The sequence below is a fragment of the Neolamprologus brichardi genome, chromosome 1 (genome assembly GCF_056152115.1).
Source record: "Neolamprologus brichardi isolate AB-2024 chromosome 1, ASM5615211v1, whole genome shotgun sequence".
Taxonomy (NCBI): domain Eukaryota; kingdom Metazoa; phylum Chordata; class Actinopteri; order Cichliformes; family Cichlidae; genus Neolamprologus; species Neolamprologus brichardi.
Window position 1 is genome coordinate 7,276,594 of NC_142104.1, and position 25,558 is coordinate 7,302,151.

Here is a 25,558-nt window from a genome sequence, read left to right on the forward strand (position 1 = left end):
GCGCAGTCTGAGGCTCTGGAGCCACAGAGTAAACAATAAAAGATGCTAAATATGAGAACAGACCTCCATATGCAGAGAGTTTGTCAGACTGGCCTATAGGGCCGCTTGTGCTGTGCTTGGCCCACTTCCCTTTTGAAACCTGAGATGCAGAGCGTCTGTCGGGGCAGTTGTCCAAACTACAGCCTAATCAGGCCCTGTGCCATCTTTGTACAACTTCACCACAAGCTGTCGAGCTCAAGCAAGCTCCGGTGCCCTTGTGGGCAGCGAAAATGGCCATCGCTTACTATGGAAACACAATCTTGGTAAATTTAGATGGCGAGACGTGGAGCACAGCTCTGTACACTACATGCTGTGCAGTTTCTCTCATAGTAGCTTCTTACCATAATGAAACTGGCAATTGAGATGCTTATCTGAACAGCTGGGTGGCTCAGTCTGTAGATATCACAAGCAAGGCCACTCTCAACCCCTTTTTTGTGCCTTTCTCCCTCTCATCCCATCCACGTCATCCTGCTGAGTACCTGGACTAAATAAATGGTTGGAGTCATAAATTGTATGTGGTGCACCCTCAAAGTGTCTCTATTCTGGGATGTTATGCAGTTGAGGAGCTGGCTTCACCCGGACCACGTGCTTCTCTCTCCGTGCTGTTAAAATTGTCAGCTGCACTCATTTTCACCACTTGAGTGCAGGTTCTTATGAACTCAACCTTGGCTAATCCGCAGAGCAAGACTTCTTATAGCGTCTTTGTGGAGATAATATTATTGGATAACATGTGATAAATCTTGATTGTTAGCAATCTGTTTTAGAGAGATTTGGAGAAGAGGGGGAGGTAGGAAATGGTAATCAACATTGTGAGTGGCCTGATCACCCTTAGGGGATGTACACTTGTTACTTTTCAATTCAATGAGCTTCACAGCTGTTGATTTATCCTACAGCCACCCGTGTCTGTCTGTTCTGTGTCTGTATAGACAGTGATAACCTATTTTAAAAGTCACAGCTCCCAGTTCACACAAAGAGCCAGCTTGTCACAATATGATCATAATGTGGTATTCATAACAACAAAGCTCAGTCTTAAAGCCCAAACACTTCTGTTCACCTTCACTTCCACAGTTTACTCTTACAGATGGAGATTTCCTGTAGGATAAAGATGTTTTTGAAGAGTGAGAAGATGCAGCTTCACTCATCACATTAAAACCCAACTGATGTCCTCTAGGATTACGTGGAATAGGATGTGGCAAAAGAAACAAACAAACTATGGCAACTGCTGTGCCAAAATGGGCAAAGATCCCTGCAGCATTGCTCGCTTAGCTCACATCTGCAAAATTTCACATGCAAAGACAGTATGCTCTGCGTGTGTATAAGCTCAACGTGTCAAGCTATCTTTCACACATTGCAGCAGCTCCTGTTTTTGTTTTGTGCCTAACAAACTCAGACATGCTAAGCAGAAACAAAGAGAAGCAGGGACAATAGATGAAAGGAGACAAGACAGGAGGAAAAGAAAAAGCAGAGGCACAATGCTGTGTGTGTTTTTCTCTAGCTCAGTGAACAGCTATCGATGCATAATTTGTTTTTAACTGATTAACTAGCATGCATAAGGACTGTGAGGTGCCATTGTACAGCACTGTAATGATCTGTCGCCTCTCCTGGGAGCATAGTGTTTTTCTGATTGAGTGTGACACTTTTCTTGGTGGATAACCTTCAAGAAGTGGACAGCTTTGCAGCAGCCTGGTCTCATAGTAATAAGTTAAGTTGCCATAACCACCAACACTTTGGATTACACATTCTCAGTTCAAGCGGCATTTGTCAAGTTCTTATTTTTTGTCTTGAATCCAATTTAGTTTCAGTTAGTTTTCCAGAGTGAGTTAGCTCAGTTTAATGTTTGTTCTATGAAACTTTTTAGTTTTAGTTGAGTTAGTTGGGCAAAGATACAGTTTTTGTAGTTTTGCCTTTGTACACCACGAGAATAAAGTTTAAATCTGATAACTTGAGCTGTGATTGAAGTACACGGCTTTAAGTCAAGAGCATTAACTGTTTAAAAATTGTGGGCAGTCTCATTCATATTATTCCAGATATACATATCAGAGGAAAAATATTAACATCTTCCTCTCCTGCTGCAAACACACCGTTGTGTTTCAGACTAATTATAAAGCTAGAAAAGCGAGAATACAAAGCTTGTTTTGTTTTTGTTTTTTATATTTTTACCTGAACTGAAAAGGCCATTGCTTCAAAAGGTGCTCTGAATTGAAGTTCTATCATTGTAAATTGTTTGTATCTAACACCACAGCAAACAACTAATGCCTGTTTAAATGAACAGAACATAGCATTGAACCTAAGCCTCTGTTTACATCAAGAACTGGTATGTTTTTTTGTCACAGTGGTGTCAATTCATCTTAAAGCTTTAGATGCCATCACAAGGCTATTCTAAGCTGCAGGCCATGCTCAATCTATCATCTCTTTGTAAAAAAAAGAAAGAAAGAATCTATCTTCTTTTTTCTTTTTTTTTATAAAGAAAAAATCTATCAGTGAAAAAGTCAGCCATAGCCACCTTCTGTGACATCTCAAAGTGGGGCTGAACCGCTGCTGTATCGCTACAGGATTACAGGTGATCTGTCATAGCAGCCAGGTGTTTTGTATGCTCTTCAGTGTCCCTTAGAAACAGCATCTGCTCCCTCGCGTCCTCCCAATCAGCTGCCCTGTGCACACACACACACACATATGCGCTCTTTGTGCTCGATGCCCTCTCCAGCCCTGCTGTTTATCTACACTTTCCCTGACACTGTTCACCTCAACTTAGAGGCGACACAGTCATACCTGGGCACAGGCGTTTTCTAAGTAGCAGAGTTTGGCCTGTCAGCAGGCTGGATTTGCTGTAAAGCTCTGTGAATGCACAGGGAATTAGGCCAGTAGCGGTTGGATGGGCACAGTAACAATTAGTTGCGGTGGAAGACAGCGAGAGGCGTCTCTGGCTGTGAATATGCATGCTGTGGTTCTCCACTCCTTGTCATTGGGACTTAATAAAAATGCACGACTCAACAAGGGGCACTGAGCAGAAAGATTAAACTGGGTTAAGCCACCAAACTGCCTGCATCTCTTGAATTTTACATCTTACAGGGCTAGAGGCACAGTCTATCCTTCTGACATACTCCACTGGTCTTTCAGGCAGATCTCAATGCATTCACCGATGTGTGTGAAGTGATACAGGAAGGCCCCTCCAATCTCCTTACCAGTGGACTGGAACGAAGCTCACAAACACTGCATCTCTGTATCTGGACGGGGCTTAGATCTGAGCCACAACACTCAAAAGGAGTCTTGACATGGGTCAGCCTAAACCAGGTCTAAACAGATGCAGGAAAGAATGACTAACCATGACTCACATGACGATGCAGGTGGGAGCATTTGGTAATAATACACACTGACAGCAGGGAGTTACCTCAGATTTTGAACTTTAGTTCAAATATAAAGTAGTAGATAAGGTGATACCCCCAAAATTAGAATAAATAAATAATCTGCAAAGTCGGAATGTGGTTCCAATTCAAATATTTGAGCTAAAAAATGTTTTACTTTGAGCTGAGACTCAAGAAAATATTGTGGCCAAATAATTCCGACTTTGTCTCATCTGACCATAAAATCTCTCCAGAAAGCATTTGGCTTGTTCATGTGCGAAGCTTCAAATTTCAGATGAACTGCAGGGTGTTGATTTTGGAGCAGAGGCTTCTTTCTTGGTCAGAACCCCCACTGTTCATAGTGATGTAAAACTCGATTCAGTGTGGACAGTAACACTGGTGTTTCACTAGTTTTCAGGTCATGACAGGTTTGAGCTTTTGGGGTTCTCGAACATCCTAACCGATGACATATTGGAAGAACTTGCCCTTAGTACATACAATTGTTTGAACTGATGATGCTGTAATATGCAGTTGTTTAGAAATGGCCAGCTAATCTTCTGGAATGTAAAATAATTATAAAAAATCAGAATTTATTGACTAAAAGCAAGCTTTGTACCAACAAACTAACTAATTTGAAAGCAGTCTACTAATGCTGCCAAGAAGAGTAATCAAATATTCAGCCAGATTTATGCTAGAAGCTTGATGGGCATCAAAGGTATCTGGTCAAGGTGCAGCTTCCGAAGGAACTTCTTAGTGATGGATTAAATAGAATCTAAAATAATTTTAAACTTGTGTACCGAATTTCTTATTTTTTAAGTCATTAAAGATGTATGCTGTACATCTTTCCACCCTGGAAAAAGAATAGTTCAAAGAAATCATTAAAAACCCAAACCAACTGTGATATTCATCCCCGTGATAATTGTATGTGAACTTTTGACCACTATTGTATCAAATTTGCACATAGATTAAACCTCTGGTATATTTCATTTTTTATAGTTATTTTTTACTGTTAAACACTGATGAGACTACAGCTCAAAGAATAAAAACAAAATCTATCTCACACAGATTTTAATATTAATTCAACTTAATTTTAATGGAAAAAGAGTTGTGAACAATTCCTCCATGTTTTAATGTTGGAGCTGTGATGCTGGTAAGTCTGTTAACTCGCACAGTTGGCAGTTTTGTCAGCTTCAGATAGGCTAAGCTTTTCAAAACAGTACATCTTTTCAGAACCCTTAAAGCACACAAACTGTAATACAGCTCCTGAACACAAAACGACTGTTCAGTGCTGTTCCTGTTACAGACACTCTGCTAGCATACCACTGAATTTTTTGCAACAACGCTAAATAGCATGCCAGTCACAGCCAAAGTCAGAAAAGTAGACGTATTTTACACCAGTGACTTGAACGGAAAATCCAAATTGCCATTAGGTGTGAATGTGCGAGTGACTGTGAGCGCGAATGGTTGTCTGTCCCTGTGTGTTGGCCCTGCGACAGACTGGCGACCTGTCCAGGGTGTACCCCGCCTCTCGCCCTATGACAGCTGGGATAGGCTCCAGCGCCCCCCGCGACCCTGAAAAGGAGAAGCGGAAGCGAATGGATGACTTGAACATGTCTCTCAAGTTAAATTACATATAAGTGACATCACAGCTTGAAAAAAAATCCTCTGTAAATTGACAAAACTGCCCACAACTATGTATTAAGTCTAGCATGATTGAATTTGCATTGCTTCACGCATGCAGCATTGTCACATTTTTCACCTGAGCGCCACACTTTACAAACAAAATGTTCAAAATGAGGTAGAATGATGATCATGTAACATTATTGATCGCCGTAAAAAACTACAAACGAACTTTTTAAGGCTTTGATACTTTTTGAGACGATGTGAAAATTTGTAACCATAAAATGTCACTGGAGATATGTGGCTAAAAAAAGAAGGATTATTTAGATTAATATGAGTACTGATTCATTCTTCTCCCACTCGATCATATGCAATAACGACAGTAGTGGCCTGTCTGTGTGTGGGCTACCATCTGCTTCTCTTTCGCATTCACTGGGCATCTTCATTGCAGTCAAGAGAGGAGGGATACATCATTCCTCCCCGGCCATATGTATTCATCAGAGGAAGAAAGCCTTCACTTGATATTCAAAAATCAGCCATGTTACTCTGTCAGCATACAACTTCTGATTTCCAGGCTCTTTGTAACACTCTGATTTTCTCGCCTTCCTTCTCTGGTCTTCTTCAGTCCATTCCTTTTAACTTTGTCAGGGAGAAAGGATTCATTATTTGAATACATCCGCTCTGTCACTAATTTAGAGGAGAGTGAAATGGAGACTGATGCCCTCTCCGACCTGAATCTGCCGTGTCTAATTATGCAGTCTACTTTTTTTAGGTCGTACCTGGTGTCACAGTGCCACACTCCAGCAATGTTAAGTGGCATTTTAATGGGTTTCCTGCCACTGGTTCATGTTAAAAAATAAGGACTGCTCCGTATTAGGGATCAAAATTACCTGCAAGAGGGGGCAGAGTCATTTACTATCTTGAGTAGAGGGGTAAAAGGAAAAATTGAAATGAAGCAATTCCTGTCTTGCTGGCTTTCTATTAATAATTTTGTTACTCATTCATTATTGTTACTATTAGGTAAACACACGCAGGTTCATATGTATGCAAAAACAGATGGTAGAAGAATACGGCATCAGTTTTCTAGCTCTGGTTGTGTTTTGTTAAAAAGATCATCAGGATTTCATTTATTTCTCTGTCCACAGCCCTCAAAGCGCTGCCTTCAGATCTCTAAATGACACAGCATGAAAGTCTGTTGCTGCCGACCTAATAAACTGCCAGGCTCATACTCAAGATGTTGTATAGCTAAAAATGAGATGCTGTCCTAAAGGACACCTGGCAGGTCAAATAGACCAGCTTTAATCTGTTCTACTTAGCTGCACTGTGTCAGGAAAAACAAGACTGTGTCAGTAGAAAAAAATCATAAATAAATCTGTGAGGCAAAAGTACAAAAAAGCATGGAGTTAAAAAGATAATGTTTCAGATTTATTTTCCACGACAACCATCCATTTACTTAACCTGTTATAGCTGTTAAGAAGGGAAAAGTTGTACACCATGGACAGGCTAACAGAGAGACTGAAAAGGAGACACTCCCACACCTGAAGCCAGTACAGAATTACCTGTGGTAAAAGCTACATCCACACAGGGAGAGATGCTCATTGGACATCACTTAAAAGCTCAGGGATAGTCCAGGCTCTGGTTGCCTAGGTAACACTCTCATATCTTTACTAGGTCATATGTCAATCAGTGATACCCTGCATTCCCACGAGTACTTGCTGCAGTCGCTGGCCTTAAAATTTGAGAAAAGTTTATTTCAGGACCCAACCACTTCCTATCAGAGTTTTTTTCTCTTTTTTTCAAAATTTTGTTCCCCCATTCGTAATCACTTGAAGTTGCCAAATGCCGCTGACTTTCTATGGTCTTTGCTCGCCACATCATACCTTGTAACGTTCTCTCTTTAAGCACAGCTGATTTACAATATCTGGTGGGTAAGGTGCATATCCTTGATATAAAATATAAAAACCTTACCTGAAATCCTCATTTGCATGAATTGCTAAAAAAAATAACCAGGAAAATGCATTTAAGTATTAAATAAAAAAAATATGAATATTAAGATCAGAAAAGTATCTCCTACTATTATTATTATTAATAATAATAAGTGTCAAGTTATTTTTTACAGGGGATGAGAGAAGATGTGTGAGGACAGATGCGTAATGACACCAGAACATAATGAAAATATGGGAGCAGTATGCTAATGATATACAAAGCGTCAATGGATTTAATCTTTTCATTAATTTCTATTCATTAGGATTTTTATTTCCATTTTTGATACAAAGCAGAAGGCCAGCCCAACTGAACAGGCTGACGTCAGATGTGTGTCCTTCTACAAACCAAGTCAGAGTATAATAGGCAGTACACAGCCTAAAACAGGACATATAAGCATGCGATGTAAGCTTCTTTAGTGTGCTTGTATATTAACAATATAAAATGTAAACCTCCTGAGACAATTTTATAATAACGTCACTTATCTTACTTTTTTATATAAATGTGTGGGTGCTTTCAACAAGTTAACAGTTTCTTCTTTAACATTCATTTTCATATTTCTGAGGTTTAAGTTAGTAAATTGTGATTGCTATTATAAAGACTAGTGCAACAGGTCATTTCTGTAGAAAGAAATAATTGTGAGAACTGACTAAAGGAGGAAATTGCTTTGTTATTTTATTGTTTTTTTTGCATTTGTTCATGTAGTATGTTTCTTCATAGTGCGTCACTTGAACTATTTATTTTAATTTGGTGTTGAATGCCATGAATATTGTTAGTCATTGTTTTGCAGAAAGGTCACTGGGGCTGATGTTCGCAAGGAAAACTACTTAACTTTCTTAGTAAACTTAGCTTAATACTTGATGTTACCATAACTTCTTACAGACGTTGAAACCAATTTTTTAAAGCATTTTTATTCAACTTTTTACAGGTATACAGGATTGAGATGCTCTCCTTTGCACAATGCTGTAAGAATGCTTAGCCATAGGCTGGACGCCTACAGCCTTTCTTTTGTATAGGGCCATAAGCCTATAAAGGTTTTAATCCTTTTTTTTGAAAAATTTTATGTTATCCACATTAGCATACATCCTTCTACCATCCTCCTCTAAAGTGAAATATTTACCCCCTTAATGTCCTACCAGCTGCTATTGGCCCAGTGAGGGAAGTCTGTGGTTGTACTCATATGTGGAACTCATTCAACTCTCTGCTTAAGTCCGGATTAAAATAAATACTTTTATTGCTCTGATACTATGACTGCTCAATATAAAGACTTATGTTAGACTAAGAGAAACGGAAAAGCCCTATTTTGCAAATCAAAAGGTGAGTAAACTGAGTTTAGATGGGTTTATCTTCCTCTATAAAGTGAATTTCAGTCTAGCTCCCTTGACACTCAGGCTTTGCTTAACAAGAGGAGCTGAGACAGAAAGCCCAAGGCACTGAAAGTGAAGGACTGTTAAATAATTTTTGTCAGAAGGGGTGGCAGGCTTGGATTCAAGCAGACAAGGCTTCAGCAAAACACAAGGGATCATCCTGTGGGGGGAGAAAGAATGTGTGTCATGCTCAACACCTTCGCAGGCCATTCTGATCAAGCTTTTTCACTAGATTGGCAGCTGCTGAACAGAGTCCTGAAACACACACTTATATAAGTCACACACATACCTTAGATTGAAACTGAGGACGTGCATTTCAAGAAATAAATGCTATTTGATTTTCAATGGGAACGATTCCTTTGTTTATCGAGGCGTTCCCCAAAACTGGTCTCAAATGCTGCACTTAGTCAATCCATCCATCCAACAATCCAACCTTTTCCTGATGGGACATGCCCAGAACACCTCACCCAGGGGGCATCCAGGAGGCATTCTTGTCAGGTGCCCAAACAACCTTAACTGGCTCCTTTCGATGTGCAGGTGTAAGTGGCTCTACTCTGAGCCTCTCCCGGATGGTCGAACTCCTCATCCTATCCTAATGTGGGCAACAACAGTGAGACCTGGCTGCACTTAGTTGTGGCAGATTTGTGAAGTGATAACTTTATTTGCCACAATTTGCACTGGACTTGAATTTTATTTTGTTTTGTTCTAGTACCGTCTAATCCCGCGTCTCACACATTTTATTGGTCTTATTTGTGTTCTTCTAATTTTGTTTAATGGTCATCAGCAGACAACTTCTCGATACATTATCACCATCTTCTGGCATTAGCAACACATTAAATGAGGGCGAAAATTTTGACAAAGGGGTGTTCAAGTCGGTCAAGGGTCCTTGTCGTGATCCGATAGTTAGTAGGTAGGAAAAGCTCCTCTTGTGCTGCATTGCTTACAACGCTTTACCTCTGCTGTGCTGATTACTCATACGTCTGCTATACCTCCTACTCAAAACTTCCAACCTTATCTGTTTATTTCCCAGAACTGCATGCCACAACACTGGGTGCATCTTAATTGGAAAAAGTAAATGTTTTTAGTGTTAGGAACTTTCAAAAAAAGGTTATTTCTCTGTGTTACCAAGTAATAGTAGAAACTTTCTAGTTATGTTCATATTCTTTCTCATATATATATTGTACTTCTCACACAGATGATGATCACAAATAATCACCACAGAGCTGGGATCACAGTCTCACAAAATGATCTTTAAATTGGTCTATATATCATGAGCCCAATGTGCCGTGGGCCTGTAGCTTCTATGCTCTCTGACCAACCTAAAAACAAAGATATGAAGAGCTGTAATACACACACAATGTTTTCTACAGATGAGTTTTCTGTGTCCTTCAAGTTCTATTTTTTAAAGTAAATTTGGCCAACTGAGTTACTTGGACTATGGAAATCCACAAATGCTGTGCAATTTACAACAATAGGATTAAAACACTTGAGAACAAATTGGATGATAATAGCCCCAGACATCAGATTCATGGAGAAATGTCCTGCAATTCTTCACAGATTATTCTTTTCAGCTGCTCTTTGCTGCTGGTGCTCGATTAGTTTAAAATCAAGATAGAGAGATAGAAAGAACTTGCACTTTTGCCTCCTTTCAAACCTTGGGGAGTCAGCGTCATGTTGTAATATCATATCCGTTTTGACAGTGGGTGTAGGACTGCTCAATTATGAATTGAAATCTGTGCTATTTAACATAATTAATCAGGAACTTAGCAACCATTGTGCATTTGTTGAAGCTAAAAAACATTTGCGTTACATGCGATTCCCTATACAAGAGGCTGACTTGGCAGCATTTATACCTGCACATCTCGCGGCTTCATTCCTCTGGATTTTCACGATGCGGTTTCTGTCTTTGGGTTGACATAAGTTGATCCATTCTTTTCTAGTCAGTTTGTAAAATTATGTGACACAAGAAGTAGCTAAAGATGCATAAAAGGAAATAATGGTGCTTTACAGGTCAGTCGCAGTTATTGCAGGCTATGTCGACATGAAGTGTGGACAACCACCAGTCGCGCAGCCACCAGTCCCGAATCCTCCAAGTGGGCTGCCTGGGTGAAGAGGCCCACATGGGAGTGGATGGTAATCACAGCGAGAGCAATGGAGAGCTGACAGCCAGCCAACACTTGGAACATGGAAAGCCGAAAGCAAGTCGCAGAACCCAGTGTTGTGTTCAGAATTTTTGGAAGGAATTTTTTGGAAGAAATCTCAGGAGAAAGATTTGTCTTTTAAAAAAGGATTTACTTTGCTTTTGGCAGTTGAAATTACAAGTTTACAGCGCTGCGGACCTCTATGTGAACCAACAGCATGTTTCACAAAAAGGATGCCCCTCAAACGGGCTGTACACATCTTCCTCCATATTTTCATGTCCTAAAAACTTCTGTAAATCTATATCTTTGTTGCTAGTGTCAAAGTGGATGCATTTTGAGCTCTTTTGATCTTCCGCTGATTTTTCTTGTCCATTTTCCATGTTGTTCCAATCTTCTTCTTTCTCCCTCCTTTACGGAGGGAAAGTACGGCAAAAAGTACGGCATTTACAATTCCGTCTTTTTCAGAAACTCCCACGAAAATCTATTTTGTAAAGGCCACTCCTTGTGCCAATGCCTGTTTGTTCTCAAAAACGCCACTTCTCTTTTCTGAGTCCAAGTCAGTTCAGCTGTAGAATGTCTCTTGGCAATGGTTAAAATGTTCAATGATGAAATTATTGCTCCAGCATCAGCCATCGAACACATCTTTTCATCCTCGATTGGACAGGTCTCCATTGGCTCCGTCATAGGTGTTGTAATCGAACCTACATATATTCCAGGGTCCTATCAGTATGGGTTTTGGTCCAGATCTCGGGAACCGCCTCTCCCTTTAAGCGGGTAGTTTTTGGTAGTTTGGTGCTCTCCTATTATCATACTCTGGAATCCGTTGTTGTCGTCCAGATGTTGGTCTCTGGGCACTTATCTGTTGTGGATATTGGTTTGGACATTCCTTCCTTCAATGTCCTCTCATTCAACAGGCAGAACAAAGATCACTGTCAGCGTGAGGCCTTCCTTGTCGTCTTTCATACACTTCTGCCTGGTGTTCCCCTCTCAAGCGTCCTCTTTCAACATTCCACATTTGTTAAGGTCATGGGCCTGGACCTCGTTCTTGTTGTCACCTTGGTTTACACTCAGGCTTTGTTTGTGTAGCCAATGCAGCAGCCACAGCTTGTCATTTCCCACAATATATTAGTCCGGACAGTCACGCCGAACGAAGCTTATGACCTTCAGAAGACTGAGTGCCAACTCATTATGAGCACGTTTGCAGTAAATGTATGAAAATGATTATAACCACTTATTTTATTAAAAGAAATCAAACATTTTCAATCCCAACACCAGAGGTAAAAGCAGTGGTTGGCTGCTATTAATGATTCTTCTACAGGTTTACCTGCAAATAACTTTTACATAGTTTAAGTGCACCTTAGATCCTCTTTCTATTTGGGTCGTAAATGATAAACAAAGATGAACAATGTGTCAGCACATCTTCCCATTGTGCAATTGTGAAACTACAAAAGGTACTGCCATCATTTACAGCCACGGTGTGCAAAGTAGTGACTGAGTAATCAAGGGAAAGGGAGAGACTTCTACACTCCTTTCTTAACCCATTAATACACACACGCACACTCATTTTCAGATAGCGCATCATCCTTGACCTGGTATTGATCGTTTTTATGCTTATATGGATAACCTGCTATATAAGAGACTTCATCTGTCTTTTAACTTAGTGTGAAGGACTAGGAAAGAGGCATGACCTTGGTACTGATTCTCTAGCCCCCTGTCACTACTGTACATACACATTAAGATTGGAAGCATCACCAGTGCAAAATGGTAGCTCCCATTTAAGATGTATTTTGCATTTATACAACCCCATATCCCCATTCTCCCACCTCTTTGTTTCGCATTCAGCACAAGTCACTGCAGCAGTGCTGGCCAGATCCAAGTCAAAACACGCTGGACCCCATATGTCCCAAACTAATCTATTTTGGTTTCATCTGACCGAATGTACTGCCAAAATTCACCAGCCTGTTTTTCGCCTCTTCCCTGTATTTGGAGACATTTATTCTTGTATTTTTGTGTCCTTTTGTGATTTTCTTCTTGTTTATAGACATTGATTTCATAAAAAGTCCTTCGCAGTGTTTGAGCATCTCCAAGACACAAGTTTTCAGAGATAAATCCTCTGCCAGATCAGAATAACTTGATATATGTATGGGCAGAGAAATTAATCAGCATTCAAGGATAACCTCTGTAAAACAGACACACAAGTTCAATACATGCATTCTTTGGGCTAACTAAACAAGATAAAAGTCATGTAATCAGTCATGTTAATTATTTTTTCCATATTCAAGCAGCTCTAACTGGAAATGATTTTTACTTTGCATCCTCCTAACCACTGCAGCAACTTTATGTTCAGAACTTGCTAATTCTCCTGTACCTTTGTATCTTGGAGTTTTTTAGACTGTATCTAGGGGGATTTGGGAATTTCCTGAAGTTTTGTTTTACTGATGATGTCAAACACCTGTTTAGACCATTACACAAAAATGTCCCCAAAGGTCAGTAAGTTGGATTAGCTACCTATAGCAGGCTGAACCTGGGTTTGGTGTAACTTTGGCATCCCTGAGGCTCTTTACACAAACATCCACTACAACAGAAATGTGCAAGCTATAGCTAAGGGTAGTGCTTTCAAACAAGGGCAAAAGGTTTTATTATTTTAGTGAGGGAGCTCCAGAATTTTATGTGGTATGTTCCAGTATAATTCAGTTTGTTACCTGTTCAGATAGAAAATGTTGTTAATGGCTCCGCTTGCATTTAAAGGGTGCTTCCACCAAAACGGGAAGTACTTTTATACCTGTAGGAGGTTAGGGAGAAGGAGAGTCACAGTCTGATTAATATTGTAGGTCTTGACTTCTCTTGGATCTGCATCTGATTTCTGTTTGAGAACTCCCCAATCTGCTCCTCTGTGTGAAACGTTTTAACTCCTGGTAGACAAAATACAGTGTTTACATTGAGCTGTCTCCTTTGAAATGATAAATATCAGCAACAGTATCAATATCTTACCCATATTTTGGTCTTTTAAAGGCTTTTTTATCCTATGAAATGCTTTTAAAGATTTTATTGCGTGCACTTTAAAACATCAGAATGTGCATGTGTGTGAATCTATAGTGTGTGCACAGATGGCAATGATTCAAGAAAGTATGTGGTTGTGCGGGAGGCATTTCTTATGCACATGCACTCCTCCTGCTGTTAATGGCCTTTTGCTTTTTGCATCTGTATGCTAGTCGTGACGCTGCTTTCTCTGTCAGGTCTCCCTGGAAAAACAGCTTTAATCTCAACAGGATTATTCTGTTGCTAAATAAGGTTAAATAAAGTCAATATGAGTTAAATATGAGGTTGAATAAAATAATAAGGTAAAAACTGTGCCGAATTATGCATGTTAGACTTGGTCCCAGTTTTGCCTGATTTGTGTTTGGTTCACTCTCTCAATAAAAACAAAACAAAAAAAACCCCAAGAAAATCTTTTACTGAAGACTACAGTGGATGTGTGCAGTAGTTGTTAATCATGTGCTGATGTGATGTCACATTAGATTTCTTTTCTAATGTAGCATGGTGGGTAACTGTGATTTAATTCAGCTTTATAACATTATCAGTGATGTGAAGCCTGATATATTTTGATGGGTACAATGTTAAACTATTTAACTGTTGATGTTAATCACACTGCTGCTGCTCTTATGTTACATATGTTATTCATTACTACAATTTCTTTTGTTTTTATTGTTAACATCATTTCTTCTATATAGAGAGTTTCACATAAAAATTTGGCCCAATTGCCCAGATCCAGTTCATACGGACTCTTGTAGGGAGCTTTTTCTTTGACCTCAGACTTTTCACATCAAAATACCAATAAAATTCCTTAATTTTCGAACAGATATTTTATATGTGAAGAAAATCAATGTTTATAGCCCTCCTAAACTGTCAGTTTGTTTTATAGAGTGACAACAATACAATTAAATTAAGAACAACCTACGATACAAGCTGTCTGTATGCAGATAAATGAATAAATCTTTACTTGTCAGATTTATGTAAACTCCTGTTGGCTGACTGTTGCCACACTCTCTACCAGCAGTACCTGCAGCATTCAGGTATTCCATGCTGCATGCAGACTAAAATAGTACATCTGATCTTAAATGTTAATATGTAATCTACCAGTTACGTGGCAACAACTCACATGGCATTGTTATTGGTGCCAGTCAGGCTGGTCTGAGTATTTCAAAAACTGAAGATTTATTAAATTTTCCCATAAAACTAATTCTAGGGTTTACAGAGAATGGTCTGAGAAAGAGAACATATCCAGTAAGCAGCAGTTTTCTGGGTGAAAAAACCTTGTTGATGCTAGAGATCATATTAGAATGGGTTGATTGCTTGGAGCTGATAGGAGGGCAACAGTAACATCTGTGACATTCAGATGGTAGAGTCAGAATTTTGCTTATACTGCATGAACATATGGATCAGTGGTTCAGGCTGATGAGGGTGTAATAGTTTCGTGGACATTCTTTGGCACACTTTGGGCCCCTTAATACTAATTGAGCATCATTTAAATGCCTACCTGACTGTTTGTACTGACCGTGTCCATCCCTTTATGACATGCCATGTAATGCTCAATGTGTCTCAGACTGGTCTCAAACTATTGAATGTGACAGTGAGTTCACGATGGCTACCAGAGTGAATAGATCTCGATCAAATAAAAGACCACTGGGATGTGTTAAAACGGGAGATTTGCATCATGGATGTACAGCCAACAAATATGAAGCAACTGCGTGATGCTGTCATATCAGTATGGATTCAAATCACAAAGCAACATTTCCAGCACCTTGTTGAATCTGTGCCACAAAGGACGACAGTTCTGAAGGCAAAAGGGTGTCCATACAGGTACAAGCAAGGTGTACCTCACATAGTGGCTGGTGAATGTAGATTGATAATTTAGAGAATCCACTAAAAAAATTTTTTTTTGCCACATTAAGCTAATAATTAAAATAATTCAAATAGTCTTTTTGTGGGCCAGTAAAGTTATACAGAGGGTAAAACCCTGGTCTGCTATTCTAGTAGGAAAGAAATGTTCTGTTTGAACACTGTGTATGTTAAACTATACAGCAAGTGTTTGGAAGGACACTGAGGAGGCATAATAGGTTACCTTTTACTCTTTAACCAATTAAGAACAAATGAAAGCATTTTCTATGCCAGGGTGCTGGAAATTAGAGTTCGTCCGTTAGTCGAACCTCGGATACAGGAGGAACAATGCGGTTTTCGTCCTGGTCACGGAACACTGGACCAGCTCTTTATCCTCTCAAGGATACTTGAGGGTGCATGGGAGTTTGCCCAACCAGTCTACATGTGTTTTGTAGACTTGGAGAAGACATTCGACCGTGTCCCTAGGGGTGTCCTGTGGGAGGTGCTATGGGAGTATGGGGTGTCTGGCCCATTGCTACGGGCCATTCGATCCCTATACAACCGTTGCAAGAGCTCGGTTCGCATTGCCGGCAATAAGTCGGACTCGTTTCCGGTGGGTGATGGGCTCCGCCAGAGCTGCCCTTTGTCACCGGTTCTGTTCATAATTTTTATGGACAGGATTTCTAGGCGCAGCCAAGTGGCGGAGGGCTTTCACTTCGGTGGCCTCAGAATCTCATCTCTGCTTTTCGCGGATGATGTGGTTCTGTTGGCTTCATCGGGTGAAGGCCTCCAGCAGCGGGGATAAGGATCAGCACCTCCAAATCTGAGGCCATGGTTCTCAGCCGGAAAAGGGTGGAGTGCCCACTCTGGGTCGGGGATGAGTTCCTGCCCCAAGTGGAGGAGTTCAAGTATATCGGGGTCTTGTTCGCAAGTGATGGGAGAAGGGATCCGGAGATCGACAGACGGATTGGTGCTGCGGCTGCAGTGATGCAGACGCTGCACCAGTCCGTCGTGGTGAAGAGGGAGCTGAGTGTAAAAGCGAAGCTCTCAATTTACCGGTCGATCTACATCCCTACCCTCACCTATGGCCACGAGCTGTGGGTAGTGACCGAAAGAACGAGATCGCGGATACAAGCGGCGGAAATGAGCTTCCTCAGAAGGGTGGCTGGCCTCTCCCTTAGAGATAGGGTGAGAAGTTCGGCCATTGGGGAGGGGCTCAGAGTAGAGCCGCTGCTCCTCCACATCGAAAGGAGCCAGCTGAGGTGGTTCGGGTATCTGACAAGGATGCCTCCTGGGCGCCTCCTGGGTGCCTCCTGGGTGAGGTGTTCAGGAGAGACACGCTGGAGAGATTATATCTCTCGGCTGGCCTGGGAACGCCTTGGTGTTCCCCCGGATAAGCTGGAGGAGGTGGCTGGGGAGAGGGAGGTCTGGGCTTCTCTGCTTAGGCTGCTGCCGCCGCGACCCGGCCCCGGATAAAGCGGATGAAGATGGATGGATGGATGAAAGCATTTAAATTTTTACTATCTATCAGAAGTCCCTAACTGACTTTTAATGTCCCTCCCACTTTGTGTATTCACAGCACAAACTGGCGGTGCAGTTGTTTGTCATTTGGCTTCACTTTTGTACTGTTGGAGAAAGCAATAACACATTTTCCATCTATTAAAAGAAGAGCAAATTCACCTTACCAGCACCTCTAAAGCTCATTAAATTATGTTTTATCTTGTTTGTTTAATCTGCAGGGAAAAAAAAACAAAATGTAAAAGTGGAAATTAAATCCACATTGCTAACCTTGTCTAACTTTAGTTGTATAAGCCAATAAAAGTATTGACTTATTGACTACTCTTTTAATTAGTAAACAGAGTTATAATGAAACCAAGCAGTTTGAATAAATCAGCATAACGAAAAAGTACGAATAAAGTGCTTTATCAGTCAAGAAAAAGATAAGGGGAAGTGGCATCCATTGACCACCAGCACACTTTCCTATTCAGATTGGCATCATCAGGATTGTAGGTTTGGAAATAATTGTACTTTTCCAACCTGGACACCACTCTGAAAGTAAAACTATATCGCTTCTTGTTCTCTTTCCACAATCTTTGCGCAACAGCAGGTCACAACTGAGCACAATACCATGAATATCTGAAAGGGAAAATTACCAAAAGCATGCGCCATTATCCATATTTGTATGATTTACGGCCATGTTCCCATCTCCGACAGCAGCCTTTCCACTCCACCTTCTAGTCAGACCATTAACAGACTTGTCGCCAAGGGCTCTAAGCACGCCTCTACCTGCCAAAATTAATTTTAAAGCACAAAAAATGGAGACTGATTAACAATTACTGTGTCCACAGAGGATGCTGCAGCAAGCTGGTTTGCTTGAAGCATATTGAACCGTTTATTGAGCCAAATGGACAGAAACTCAATGGTGAATGCAGTGCATTTACAAAAAAGGGAGAACACAATGAGCTGCACTGATTAATTTTCATTAATATGTGATTAATGGCACTCCTGACATTTTGTGTCAGGTAAAGACATTTAAACACACGATGCACCATATCTGAACAGTCGATGCAGTGATGAACTAAAGCAATAACAATAATACCACAAGTTGTTTCAAAAATTACATTAGTTGCTTCTAAGATATTGAAAGGGTCTGACAAATGAATAAAACGTGCATCGTGAGAGAACCTCCTATTAAAGTTCACTTTGTCTTCTCCTATCAATGTTACTAGAGGAGAAAACGGACCGCAGCTGTATTTCGACAGACAACAAACTAATGTTTCAGTCATGCAGCAAAAAAGATTAACGTGAGCCTCCCATCGAGTTTCATATCATGCAAAACATGATACTAATGTTCCTTTTTCTGCAGATGATGCCGTGTTTCTGCCTCACGGAGTTCATCTAGCTGGTTTCATACGTGTCTTTACCACATCATTAACGAGTCAACGAGGCGAAAAACTGCACTGGCCTCAGACAGACTGAGACTTGCAGCCCAGTGCTGAAAATAAAAGTAAGAGAAATATACTACTTTTCTCTCCATGGCCCTTATTTCTCCTAGAATAGGGGTCTGGCTTTCTCCTTGGATTCTATTTTCAAGGCTTTGTTACTGTGACCCATTGAACACCTTTGTTAACGCTTTGTAAGCATCAAGGGGTTGTGTTTGTGTTCACTCAATTTTTTTTCTAGCACCTTTTGCTGCTGTCACAATTGGTCTATGTACTGCTGAAGATTTTCTTCTAGTGTCTGTGCCTAACACCCCAGTTTCACTTGGACAAATAGTCAATAGACTTAAGTTGTTCTTATTATGGGATTACTTTGTTCTGTTCCAAATTCCCTTTAGCACATGCCAGAATTAGTCTCTTTTGCATTTTAAACATCTTCATTTAAATCTCCATCCACGTTCAACCTACACAATAATAACTAGATGATGATGAATTGGCTAATCGCATTGGGAAATTAGCTAGCATCCCAACGAGACATTCTGTTTAATTGCTTGTGTGTATTGTCAAATTAGGTGGCATGTTTTAAAAACTAGTTGCGGACTAAAAATTGTTCTGTATGTATAATGTCCTGGTCAAAATTTTAGTTTTAACCAGAAAATTAAACCAAAGTCAGTGCAACAAACAACTTTGTAATTGCGTTGTTTCAAGGATTCAAGAAAGATTCAAGGAGGATTCAAGGAGCTTTATGTCATTCGCATCACATGTTAACATGAGGTGGAACGGAATTATGTACACACGGTCTGGAGTGAAAAGAAACAAAAATAATGAAGAAACAGAACATTTTTCTTAAAGTTATAATAAATAGGTTTTTTTTGTTTTTTTTTTAACAAACAGAAATGACAAGTAATAAGACAACATGACGGGTAATAAGACAATAAACAAGTAATAAGAAAATAAACAAGTAATAAGACAATAAACAAGTAATAAGACAATAAACAAGTAATGAGACAATAAACAAGTAATGAGACAATAAACAAGTAATAAGACAATAAGAGCGTGAGTAGCCGCTGCTCTACTGTGCGCCGCCATGTTGAGATTAGAGTTTAGAGTTCCTTATCAAAAATAATGAAGTCAGAAATGTGTCATCTGTAAAAATATGAGCACCCTTCTTGGGGACATCGATTCCAAAAGGTCCTTTAATGAGATTTTAATCCACATTAACGGAATGGGCCACAATAATGCTTAGGTAGGATGTGGTGTTTAAACAATGTCTATTTTGTAGTAAGGGACCAAAGTGTGCCAAGGAAATGCCACCCACACTATTACATCACAACCATCCGCCTGAACCATTGATACAAGGTAGGATGGAACCATGCTTTCATGCTGGTCAAGTCAAATTCTGATCCTACCATCTGAATATTTTCGTTGAAATTGAGACTTACTAGATCAGTCTTCCTTTTTCCAGTCTTCTGTTTTCCACTTTTGGTGAGTGGATGCAAATCGTAGCCTCAGTTTTCTGCTCTTAGCTGATTGGAGTGGCAGCCAGTGTGATCTTGGGCTGCTGACCCATCTGCTTCAAGGAGTTGTGCATTGAGAGATGCTCTTCTGCATACCTTTGTTGGAACAAATGGTTATTTGAGATACTATTGCCATCCTATAAGCTTGATGTAGTCGCTCTCCTCTGAACTCTGGTATCAAAAAGGCATTTTGGCAAGAGAACCGCCACTCAGTGGATATGTTGTCTCTGTTTTAGACGACTGTCTGTGAAACCAAATCGACTCCACCAATGACCAACGACCATGCTATGTTCAAAGTCACTTAAATCACCTTTCTTTCCCATTTTGATTCCTGCTTTGAACATCCGGCAGTCATGTTCACATGACTACATGCCTAAATGCACTGGCTAATTAGATATGTGCAAATAAAAATTTGCAGTGTGTAATTACTAAATTCTTAGTTTTAAATATGACAGTCATTGGGATATTTTTATGTGAAAATGAAATAAAAAATAATTCTTGTTTCTTGCAATCCTAAAGCAACATCTGTATTATGCCCGCTCTACAGAGATAATTTTGCTGTCATCAATAAATAATGTGATACAGTTTGGTAAAGAAACAGTGAAACACCTGAGTGTTTCCCTCAGGTGTTTCCAAAACCCAAAGCTAATTATTTGGTAAATTGTAGCTTAGTGTAGCATACTAGCTTTTGCTTGATGAGGCTCTGCACCCAGTGTTGGTCCCAGTGTGTGGTGAGTTAAATCTCTCTACTTTGCACACAATGTTACTATATTTAAGTTAAGTGTTGTTAACCTAACCCTACATATTTCCTTAGGCCTTAATTTCTTTTTGAATGACTATGTACATATAGTTAGAATTGAAACAGAGAGAATTATACATGGATCTATAATCGCACATATAGTTACAATTATACATACCAGTTTGTGGTATTTGTCATTTGTTTTGTAGCCTGAAAAAAGGATTGATTGATTGATTAAATGTGACTGGCACTTGCAGCACTGTCTTAAATGCAATTTTAACATTTTGTTTGTTTGCTTGTTTTTAAGTGGTCATCTTGGTGTAAAACACACCACATTCAACTCTGTCATAGTTTTTATGAAACACCAATGTGAGGTGAGCCAAATGCCCCCCAGAAACTTCTATCCTTGCTGGTCAACATCAACGTACCTATACTAAGGGAGAGAGAAAAACTTTATCATCGGTATATAAATCCCTTGAAGGTGAAAGAGAAGAGAGGAGGTGCTCAGTGCGTCATGTGAGGTCCCCCAGAAGCTTGAGCCTATAGTAGAATAAAAATCCCCTAAAATAGACTTTATTAAAAAGGAATGTTTTAACCCTGTTCTTAAAAGTAGAGTGGATGTCTCCCACCTAAACCCAAAATGGGAGCTGGTTCCACAAGTGAGGAGCCTGATAGCTGAAGGCTCTGCCTCCCACTGTACTTTTGTAGACTCTAGGAACGACAGGTAAGCCTGCCTACATTCTGAAAGTGGAGTGCTCTATAGATACAATGCAATACCGTGACCTCAGCAAGATATGATGTAGCTTTGCTGTCGAGGGCTGGAAAGACAAGGGTTTAAATTCACTTGCAGACTTTTGTAGACTAAGTGACAAGACAACTTACGTGGGAATAATATGAACCCTCCTAGTCCTGTCATTGCAACGTTTTTGATCAGCTGGAGGCTTTTCGAGAAGCTTTTAGGACAACTTGAAAATAAGAAAGTAGAAATGCATGGGTTCGTTTTTCAGCATCATTCTGCAAAAGAATATTTTTACTTTCAACATTGTCACTCAGATGGAAGAAGACAATCCCAATTGTGTGTTTCAGCTGAAGGATATATTCTAGTTAAAAATAACTTCAAGATTGCTCACAGTAGTACTGGAGGCCACGGAACGATTAGATAGTATTGTAGTTTGGGAATTGACTTGATAAGATTCTTTATATTGTATAGCCAAATATATAATATAGCCAATAATATTTAAATTATTGGCTATATTTCCAAAACATGCCAAAGCTGTAGTTTTGGAAGCATAGAGTATTCATGTATTTTAGCCCTAATTGTGTCTAAAGCAGCTTCAAGCAGCACAGACATAATTCTTGGATGTTTTCCATTTCCTCTGTGCAGCCGCAGTGTAAACGGCTGCTTCCTTTGGCTTTTCAAGGACAGCGGGGTGCACTGTGTGGTTAACCTCTGTTGTTGAATATAATAAAGTATGCAGCATTGTGCGGTATTTCGCCGGTGAGAGTATGATCCATGAAGGAGAGAGCATTATAAAACCATCATAAATGAAAAGAGGCTGCAGATAACAGTCCCTAAACACTGCCGCTGCTCTCCCGCTATCCATAATCACCAAAGAAACGGTGCATTACAGAGCACCCAAACAAAATACAGCACAAACACTTGGTCATTTAACCTTGACTTAACATCTAATTCTCTCCAACAGAGGATAGATATTAGCTGTGTCATCCAGCGGAGAGGAAAGTACAATGAGGAATCTGTTCTTTTGTTTGAAATGAATAATTTGTCTTTTTTTTTTCCCCTGAGCATCACGCCGCACCACAGGCAGACAGTTTAATCTCAAATGTACATATTCTGCACTCATTTCCTGTTTTTAAATGTGTTATAATTTAGATTTTTACTTTGTAGTGTAATGGTGCAATTCTTTCTCATACATTTGTATTCTGAGTGTAATTGGCCAGATGGAAGGATTGGATGCTTTACTTTATAATTTAGGTTGATGATTTTAATGTTTAATAAAAAATCATTTAGAGTGTAGCCTTGAGTATTTCTGTTCAAACTGCTCCATTTCCATTTCTTATCGTGCTCTAAAGTTTTTTTTTTCTCGTTTGACACAATTTCCCCCTGGGGAATAATTGGAAGATTAGTCTACTTCATATGTTTTGCAATCCAATTCATTCATCTTAAACCATCATTTATGAATAACTATTTGAATACAGGTTGCAGAAACGCAGACATTTAGGCGTGGGGTGGTTGTGCTTGAAGGAGTTCACAGATAACAGTGTTTGGTTGCTGATTGGCTGTAATTGTGCAGCAGAGCAGTGGGAGGCTGGCTTTAAAGGTGGCTGCCAGGCCAATACTCTGCGTGTGTGCTGGCGTGGCGGTGCCAGTCCAGGCTGCAGATGAATAACAGATGTCGGCTGACAGGCTAGACCATTTGTCATTTAACTGTCTAAGCAAAATAGGCTGGAGGGTGTCACCATAAGTCAATGTCACCAGCTTGGACGGCAAGGAAGAGATCCAAACATTTCAATACTGTTTAACCCCTCTCAGCTTTGTAGCATTGTATAACAGTGTGACCTGTTGTGCCTTTCCACTGCAGATACCCACTCTTCTTCTATGATCCTGATAAATTGCCGGATGTCACTCAGCTTAGCTCTTTAAACCCGAATTCACGGCGTGCTGACGAAAACTCCTCACGTGTGTATTCAGAGTTGTAGTGGTTTAGACATTCTAGTTTCCTGTCTGTGCTTCTATATTGGAAAAAAAGAAATCCCGACAGCTAAATTGTGATATGAAAATTGATTTTTTTGTGCCTGCTGTTCTCACTCTCACTATACTGTTTTGAAGAATATCGCGGCAGTTATCTCGATTAATTTCTGATGAAGTCTGATGGTTTTTCAATTCTTCCGATTTCTGTTATTACTTTCTGTCACCACCTGTGGAGAATAAATTGTCCCAGTCTTAAAAATGCACTGATTTTTTTTTTTTTTTTACCATGTTCTCAGGCCGTTGCTTTCATAACACTGAGATTTACCACTGCCGTTTAAGCAACTGAAATGGAACTATAACTGTAAATCATGATATTTTACTAGCGTGAAATGCATATGCAGTTAAATTAAATAGCATTATGCTCCATTCCTTCCTAGCTACCATCTTTAATAAACAGCTGAACTGCCTGGAGGTAGTTTAGAGCCACAGCAAATGCCAAATTGACCATTAATAGTCAAATATATAATAAAAAGCTCTATTGTCCCATGATGTACTGTATTACGTTTTGGTTTAATAAATGTCAAAAAGCTAATAACATATCAAAGCTGTGAAAGGCACGCATCTCTGGGTGGTTCATTTCTTCATGTTGTCGAGGTACAGACTGTGTTCTGTGGCGAATGATGGCTGCTTTTATTACCAGACAACAGCACAACAACATCCCTCATGTTGACAGGTCTCCATATTCTCCTCAGTACTCTGGAGGCGCAGCTCGGCCATTTCTTCCAGAGCTAAACTCAAGGTCACCATCTCCGCTCGCACTAAAAATCTCTCCCGGTTGTTTTGTAGTGCGCGACGAGAGTGGGATGCACTCAGCTACATTTGGATTCTGTCCTCTCTCTCACCCCTCCTCGTGGAAGGATAGCATGTTATTTTCTGTCGCCGTCATAATGCTGCCCGTGGATAACTGTGACACAATACCCACTGGAAAAAAAAGCAACAAGACATCACGGAGAGGAGCCGTGATGCAAACAGTCGAAGCCCTGCGAGATGTTGGCCCTGCGGCAACACAAATCAACCCTCCAAAAAAATCCTCATGAAACTTAACCTACACTCCAACAATGAAAAATGAGCAATTATATCACTGCACAGACAGCTGCCAAAAAGAATATTAATAGAATTCAATTGCGGAAGAGATTGGACACAGATCTTCTTGTATGCATGTATTAATAAGAGGCAGCCTCGGTCCACGATGCCAACTCTAATGTGGGGTTATGAGGAGGAATGTATAGAAGCGGAAGAGAGAAAAGCATTCACAGTTAGAGCACTGATCTGAAACTATTATCCAGGGTGACATACAATGAATAAGAGATAGAAAGAATGAGTAAGAGAGAGAGGCAGCGAGGAGGCTGACGGAGCAAAGGAGGGTTAAAAAAACTTTAATGAGAGAGAGAAAATGAGAAGGATAGACAGACCTCAGCAGCACATCACAGCTGGGAATTGGTTGCTTCCTGAGGCTTTCAGTCTGAGAAAAATCTTTGAACCTGTTTTTCAAAACCTCCCAATTTCTTTTATTAAATTAGTCAAATTCCTACAAAGAAAAAAAGAATTCTGAACATTGGAATAATTGCACTGAAGTAGAGGGGACACAGGACACAGTTAGATAATACCCGCTGGCCCTGGTTATCTTATGTGTATTATGTATAGACAGCTTAACACGCATCAAAATCAAGGCTTTTTCTTGACTTAGACCAAAAGGTGAATCTACAGTGTACCTGCAAACTAATAAGCCTTCTATGTAGCAATCAATGCAGCAAAAAGGAAAGTCTGTGCTGAAGCCAGACAATTTCAGTTGAGGTAGGAGGCTGAGTAGTTTACGTCTTTAAGCGAGTGCAAAGAGAGGTACATGCACCCATTTACCACGAGATGTCCTCTGTTTTTGTTTTTTTTTAAAAACATCGATGTTTGAATCCATATACCAGCAAAAATATGGAGCTGCAGAGGGAGAACACGGGCTTTAGAAAGTTGCTGAACTGAAAAAAAAGGCATGTATCTGCAGCAAAATAAGTTTTCTCAAGATCAGTCTCAAAGTGATAGAGCTCCAAGGTTTTGTTTTTATGTTCAGTCAGTTTCATGTCTGGAGGCAGGGCTGAATGTTACAAGTAAACTAAATTATCAAGATTTTTTTTTTCTTTCTTTAATGAAACTTTCCACGCAGCCATTGAGTCGTGATGTTCAGGCTAGGCAGTATTTACAGAGATTATAGTGAAATTAATTTATTACACTG